We start from the raw sequence: 7827 nt of genomic DNA, 5'->3' as shown, positions 1-7827 counted from the left end.
ATGGGGAAATTCTTTCCCTGAGGGGTGCCTGTTGCTTCCCCTGGCCTATACCTAGTATGGGTTTCTTTTGTTCTTCAACACTTAACTCTCTGGCTCACATGATTATTGTTCGTGTCTTCTGTCTCTATTACAGCAGGAAAAAGGAGGTGTTCTTCCCTCTCTGAACTTGACAACACAGGTGGGCAGAGCTGGTATAGGTGTTGGGATGTGGGGTCTCTGCTATCATTTTCTTAAGCGCGCCAGGCTAAGGAAATCAGGAGGTACCCCAGGAAAGCAGAGATCGCTCCCTTGCTCGGCAGTGGTTTATGAGCTTCCCAGTCCATCTGTGGAAGGCAGGGCCACCTGGACCTTCATGTAGAGCATTAGGCTTTGGCTGGGCCCTGGCACCTTTTGGGACAGCCCAGGACACACTGTTCTAGCTCCAGGCAGAACTGGCACCTTGTGCCTAAAGGAAGCTAACTGTCTCTGCCCTCCCCAGGGAGCCACTTCTGCTAAGCTGTTGAGAACATCTGGGAACCTGGGTTTAGTGTGAGGTCCCCTGGTTTTAAGAAGATAGCTCAACTGTTTTAAAAATGTCTGGTTTCAGCAAAACATGTATATGTATATGTATACACATAATATGCAAATGCTAAGTTGATTTTTTTTACTATTCATTAATTTATATTTTCTCTTTTGTTTTTGGGTGGTACTGGGGTTTGAACCTAGGGCTTCATGTATTACATGCAAGCACTATGCCACTGAGCTATATCTCAGACCATCAATTTTGGTTTGTTGCAAGAAGATCGTCATATGTATCGCAGGCTGGCCTCTAACTCTAGATTTTCCAGAGTGCTAGGAGTAGAGGCATGCACCACCACACCCAGCTTGACTAGGGTGTTTCTGAAAGCTGTCACTTTTATTTATACCCTCTAGTCATGTATTTAAGTCAAGAAAAAGTAAAATTAAAAAAATAAGCACCCCCCCAAAAGAGTTGGGCAGTGGTGGTGCACACCTTTAGTCTCAGCACTCCAGAGGAGGAGGAAGGTGGATCTCTGTGAATTCAAGGGAAGTCTTGGGAGATTTTTGGTTGCACAACTGGATGGGATTTTCTGTCGACTATGGAAATTGTATCAGCCATTTTTGTCATTCCATCTGAAAGGGGTAGGTTGGGGGAAGGAGTCCCATAGAAATGAATGCTCAGATCACCAGTGACCCTTCCAGGAACTGTCCCCAGGTAAATCTGATAAAGCAACCTGCCTTATATGTAAGGCTGTTTCCCTCTGAACACTTGTTAGTTGGTGTGCAAACTCCACACTTGTCTTATTCCATAGAGCTGTGGGGTGGCCTGCAGACTGCACATGTGCTTAGCTCACCAGTCAGAACCCCCAAACTCCTCAAAAACACTTGCCAATGAAGCTCCCAACTTTCCCCTTGTTTTGAAGACACCTGAGTGGCTGCCCACCTGCAAATGAAGGTTGAGGCTTGCAATACTGTCCTTCATTCCCAAATGAATGCTCTTTCCATTAGACATTGTACTGACTAGTATTATGTCACCTTGACACAAGCTAGAGTCGTTGGACAGGTGGCAGCCTCAATTGAGAAAATACCTCAATAAGATTGAGGACTGTAGGGCCTTCATTGGTGATTGATTTGGGAGGACCCAGCCATTGTGGGTGGTGCCATCCTTGGGCTGGTGGTCCTGGGTTCAATAAGACAGCAGATTGAGCAAGCCAGTAAGCTGTACTCCTCTATGGTCTCTGAATCAGCTTCTGCTTCAAGGTTCCTACCCTGTTTGAGTTTCTGTCTTGACTTCCTCCGATGATGAACAGTGATATGGAAGTATAATTCAAATAAACCCTGTCCTCCCCAACTTGCTATTTGGTCATGGTGTTTCAACGATGCAATAGAAACCCTTAGACAGACACCCATTTTGTCTCTGCATCTTTGTCTGACTTTGACAAGATAGAAGGTAACACAGATGAAGAAAGAGATCAGGCCTGCATCTTGAACATGTTAAATTTGCCATGGGGATCCCTGGACTTGAGTGGAGTTCAGGAATGGATAGAGGGGCTGGGAGTTATCAACAAATAATGTGCCTAAAGCCAAACCTTGAGTAAGCAGGCAGGAGAGTGTGCAGCCGTGGATAGAGCTCAGAGAAGCCCATTTTGTCACAACAACATAACAGTAACTCAGACACCAGGCTAATGCAATTTCCTCAAGGATGCTAACTAAGCTCCATTTTATCAGGGTGGAGTTTGGAGGACAAATGACTGTCACCAGGCCATGCTGGTTCTTGTTCAGTACAATACACAAAGGATAACCAAAGAAAAAGGGAAAAGGACATTAGGAAGTGTCCTAATTTGTATTTAGTTTACTGTTCTCAGTGTATTTGAGATGTATGCACATGGGTACATGTTCCACAGCACACATGTCAACAACAGGGGACAATTCTGTGGAGTCTGTTTTCTTCTTCCATATCTATGTGGGTTCATCTGGTGAGCCGTCTGTCACCCCCTCTCCTCAATGAGACAGGGTTTCGTGTAGCCCAAGCCAGCCTCTAACTTAAAAACTCTGATTCTCCTGCCTTCACTTCCCAAGTGCTGGGATTACATGTGTGCCATGGCACTTGGCTTATGTGATACTGGAATGAAACCCAAGGCTTCAGGCAGTCGAGGTAAACACTCCACCAACTGAGACACATGCTCGTTTCACCAGTTAGGTTCTTGAGACAACAGTGATGGTAGATATTAGCATCGCTGTGGTCCAGGGGAGGCCTGAGCTAAGTGTCCTATCAGAATAGCCCAGGATCTGGGTCAGCACATGTCCACTGACTCTCCTTCAGGGTAGTTAAACTGTGCACCAGGTGAGAAAGGGACCATGCTGTCCAGGTGTGAATATAGAAGCAGAATGCCTCCCCCCCTTATATGGAGACAGTCCAGCAAGCTGATGCCTAACAGGCACTCTCAAGGTGACCCCATGTCTCCAAATGACTATTGGAACTCCACACCTTTTGACATTATTTCTAGACCCCAGGGAAAGTGCTGTCCAGGAGTAAGTTTACCAGAAGGCCTGCTTGTTCTCCTTGGAATGTAGGAAGCAGGGCAGCTGGCTTGAATAGGAGGTAATGGGAGTGGGGGATAGGGGGTGGGGATGGGACAGTGAGTCCTGATTTCTCCCTGGCCCAGAGGTATCTGGGAGAATATAAGAGAGACTGTGAGGTGCCAGACTCCCCCTCTTCCTAAGGATCTTCCAGTCCTGGACCTTCCATGCAGTCAGGAACGCATGTGTCCACGCTGTTCATAGGGCTACCCAGCTTCTCCATTCACTACTTGCACCTGAAGGCACTTTTTGCCCAGTGGTTACCAAGACCCTGGCAGCAGTGCTGGTTTTTCCAGTTGGACAGGGAAGGCCCTGCAGAGCCAATAAACCCTGTGCCTGGGGAGAGAGAATGTTCCCCAGACACATCCTGGTTGTCTCTAGACTGTCAGGCTGCATTCTTCAGTGGCCGTGTGTGTACACCCCAGGACACTGGGATTCCTTTCCAACAAATGAGTGGCTGTTGCCAATTGAGTCTTGGCAATGGTCCTAGCCAGGCAGAGTAGGGGTTTGGTGGTACCTGGCCTCCTCAGGGCTTTGTTCCAATGGGCACCTTGCAGAGGGAAGAAAGCCCCAAAGCAACTACAGAACAAAGCACAAGTCCAGGGTCCCAATAGGATAGGGATGGGAGGAGGAGGCAACACCTGGCTTTGTCTCCTTTAAGCTCTTCCCTTATGTCAACAGAGGTCAGGCCTACTGACCATCTACCCCTTCCTGGCTGGGCAATTAGCATTACAATGTATTGCAAAAGTAATAAAACAATTGTAATGGCTTTTCTCAACTTACAATATTGGTGGTCTGTTAGGGGGTTTGCTTGTTTGGGACATATAGCTGTTTGAGCTCTCATTTCTCCCTGCCCAGTTTCTCAAGGGCCAAGAGTAATTCTGGGCCAGTGCCACCACATACTACTTAAATTGCATTTATCTCAGAAATGCAAAGGTCTTATTTATCGTTTTACAATTACCCCAAAATATAAACAATCCTTAGAAGTGTCATCTATCAATACTTCTAGTAACTTCTGTGCTATGAGTCTAGCTAATTGACTAATAAATAGAAAGATAAGAAAAGAGATTTTTGAGGGGAAGGAAAAGAGAGGGAAAGGGGAGGGACTGAGGGAAGGAAGAAAAGAGAGGGAGATAGGAGAGGCAGAGAGAGTGAGGGGAAGGAGAGTAGGAAGGAATATAAGAGAGAAAGAAAAATGGGCAAGATTCTAGAAAACTGATATGACTGTCCTCTGGTGGAGGGGGGCCTCTGAAGGTAAAAACTGCTAATTGTGCCAATAGAGGTTAGCATGGTTTTAGACACACGAGTAGCAGACTTACACAGAAGTCATCTTAACCCCAAAGGAGAACCTTTGCAATTGCAACAACATGGTTGGGTCCCCAAATCTAACAGAAAAGCTCTGAGATAACTGTCAAATATAAATCTCACACTGACCAAGTAAAACCACACTGTGCCCATAAATCAGAAGACTGTTGAGGATACCATAATACCAATTCCATGCTTCCAAACCTCATGTACAAACTGAGCGTCACTCTGAGTAAAGCTCCCGAGGGCTTTCCAAGAGTTGCACCAAACTGATCCTAAAATTCACGGAAAGACTGAAGCTCAGCACCATTGAAGAGGAAGAGCAAAGACACCAAAATCTTCACAAGGGGTGGAAACATATCAGTCCAGAGCTGTTTTCACAGAAAACAGGAGATCAAGGGGACAGAGTTGGGATACAAGTGACCAAGCCACACGGTGGTGGAATTTGCCTGAGCTGTAGGTGATATGCTCAGGCTGAAGAAGGGACACTGTAGAGTACACTGGCCCTGGATCAGTGAGGTCAGGTTGACCAGTGACAAAGGAGTCTAGATTGCCTCGTGCCCAGCTTCAGGTCATTTCTGCTCTGGAGTGGCAGGTGGGAACAGGATGCTAAATGAGAAGGATGGGAAGGCTTACTGTGGGAGAAATCACCCTAGCTTGGCTCAGGGGCCTTTGGTTTGTCTGTAGCAGAGGGGCAAACAATGTGGCTCTTTCTGAGAAAGGTGACACCAGGCCTGGCTTCATCTTGACTAAGCCACCAGGCATTACTCAGTCCTGCTTAAATCACAATGCTGGTGGCTCCTGAAAAGAAAGCAGAACACAGAATGGCGAGAGAGAATTTTTCATCCTTCAAGTAAAATTAACCATTTTCAGTGTGTGTGCAGACTGCCCTGGTTCAGCTGGCCTTCCAGAAGGGATACACGTCCAGCAGAAAGCATTCTTGGAGTTTCCAGTCTGGAGCTTTACCTACCCATTAGGACCCTCCTTCAAAGCTCATCTTCACAGGCTACAGGTCCCAGGTGGCCTGTGGTGGCATCAGGAAATAGCAGAAGCCAGGTGACTTAGCAATGATGTACAGAGGCCACCTGGGCTCAGTGAGTTTTCTGCCTTCTGCTTTCCACCAGATTCTGGGTTTGTTTGGGGGAGAAGCATCTGCGTATTGTATCCAGATAAAATTAGTGCAGACCATAAGATAAACATAGAAGCAGAGAGGGAGAGGAAGCTGTATGGATGACTGTACACAGAGGTCTGGCTTCCGTGCTTTACAAATGGTGATTAGCTCAATTGGGAGCTCTGTTAGGTGCTTAAAAATGTCAGTATTCAAAAGACACAATCTTTCTGTGAGTGATGAAATGAGTGAGTGACAGGAATATTTAAATGTCAGGGATGAAACTGTAGCTCGAAGAAAGAGCACTTACCTAGAGTGTACAAGACACTTGATCTCCCATTCCCTCCCCCTCCTCCTCTCCTTCTCCCTCTCCATTCCCCTCACCCTCTCTCCTTTTCCTACTCTCTGTCTCCCTCTCCCCCTCCCTCTCATTTCCCCAGCTAGGTTTTTGAAACAACAGTGATGGAAGATAATAGCATTGCTGTGGTTCAGAGGAGGCCTGAGCTAAGTGTACTATCAGAACAGCTCAGAGTCTTGGTCAGTCCATGCCCACTGAATCTCCTTCAGGGTAGTTAAACTGTGCACCAGGTGAGAAGGGGACCTTACTGTACTTTCTGGTCCACTTAGGTCTGAATCTCACTGAAAGGACTCCAGTCTCAGGAGTATGCTAAGCTTCTGAGTAACTCCAGGTGGAGAGCCTTCCCTCCTAAAAGAAGCTGATCACCCCTGAGCAGTGTTTGGCTTGGTTTCTGTCAACATGTATTTTAGTGAGAACAAAGAATTATTGTTGTTAAGTGGGCCCCACGTCTGAGTACCCCAGTGTTTCCTTTTCCTGCATTTTTCAGGATGCAACCCACTCCCATGGTTTACTCTGGAGAAGTAGTCCTCTGAGGGACCCTGGCAGCAGAAGGGGGCAAAAAGAGTCAGCTCTGTTTTGGTTTTGTTCTATGGCTTGCTTGTTTATTTTGAGACAGGTAGGGCCTTGCTCTATTCTCCCTGTGTATGAATATGTATGAGTGCAGAGTCTGTAAGAGCACATTGGCTCCCTTAGAGCTGGAGTCACAGGCAGTTCTGAGACTCCCAATATGGTTGCTGATAACTGAACATGGGCCTTCTGCAACAGCAGCAAGCACACCTAACCAACTGCTGAGCCATCCATCTCTCCAGGCCTTGCTCTAGAATTTTCTAAAAACTAAACCTGAAACTCATCATTTTAGAGTCTATTTGTACTTCCAGATAAATGTGTGTAGATGAGGTCTAACCCACTGCTGTGGTTTGAATGTGAAGGTCACCCATGGGCTCAGATGTTTGAACGTTTGGTCTCTAACAGGTAGCACTGTGTGGGGAAAACTATGGAGCCCTTGGGAGGCAGAGCCTCACCTGAGAAGGTAGGTCACCAGGGGGCCTATCTAGAGGTTTGTAGCCAGGTCCCTCTTTCCATCCAGTCTCTGCTTCCCAGGTACAGATGCATTGTGACCTCATGAAGCTGCTCACTACCATGTCTTTCCCACCATGATGGACTGGATCCCATCAAACTATAAGCCCCCAAGAAACCTTTTCTTCCTGAAGCTTCCTATGAAAGATTTGGTCATGGCATCAAGAAAGTCATTAACACACCACAGAGTTGGACGGACACTGTGCATCTCTGCTCAGATCAGGGTGCCTGTCAGTGAGTGAGAACCACTGAACAAGTTGTGCTCTATATGGTGCTGTTAAGGTTTCAACTAATGATTCATCCTTGTCTCCCAGGCTGATAGGCTGTCACGCCTCTCACTCTGATCCTGGTCTCACCCTGTTCTTCTGTGCTTCAGAATGGAACAGATCACCACTGTTTGGGTTTGTTGCTCTAAGTCCAGAATAGTTGTAACTGAGGTGATCTCCAAATGTTATCCAACCTTCAGCAAGAAGGAAAACGGGTGATGAGTCATTACATAAACATTCTGTAAATGCCACTGTATAAATATCCTTTTACGATTGAAAATGACCCCTGTAACTTCTCTTCTCGTGGAGAAAATCACTAAAATGATGAGTCATGAATAAGAACTTCCTCTGAGCCCAGATTCACATGAAGAGCACAAGGGGTTACTTAACACTTGGCAGTCTGCATGTAGCCCCTCAAGAGCCATCCCTAAGCCACAATAGTCCTTTGGAGTGTTTTCATCTAAATCATGAGCTGGCAGGGTGGGAAGTGACCACCTAACCAGTTTTCTTTTCAGTTTTCAAGGATTGTCCTCATGGGAGACAAGGTCACATTCTAGGGCCAGGGGGCACTGAGGGCTAGGAGCAGTGACACACAAAGGGGGATCGTGATGAGGAGAAAAAGAGGACAGGTTGCT

Source organism: Cricetulus griseus, chromosome 4 (genome assembly GCF_003668045.3).
Source record: "Cricetulus griseus strain 17A/GY chromosome 4, alternate assembly CriGri-PICRH-1.0, whole genome shotgun sequence".
Classification (NCBI taxonomy): domain Eukaryota; kingdom Metazoa; phylum Chordata; class Mammalia; order Rodentia; family Cricetidae; genus Cricetulus; species Cricetulus griseus.
This window is presented reverse-complemented; position numbering follows the sequence as displayed.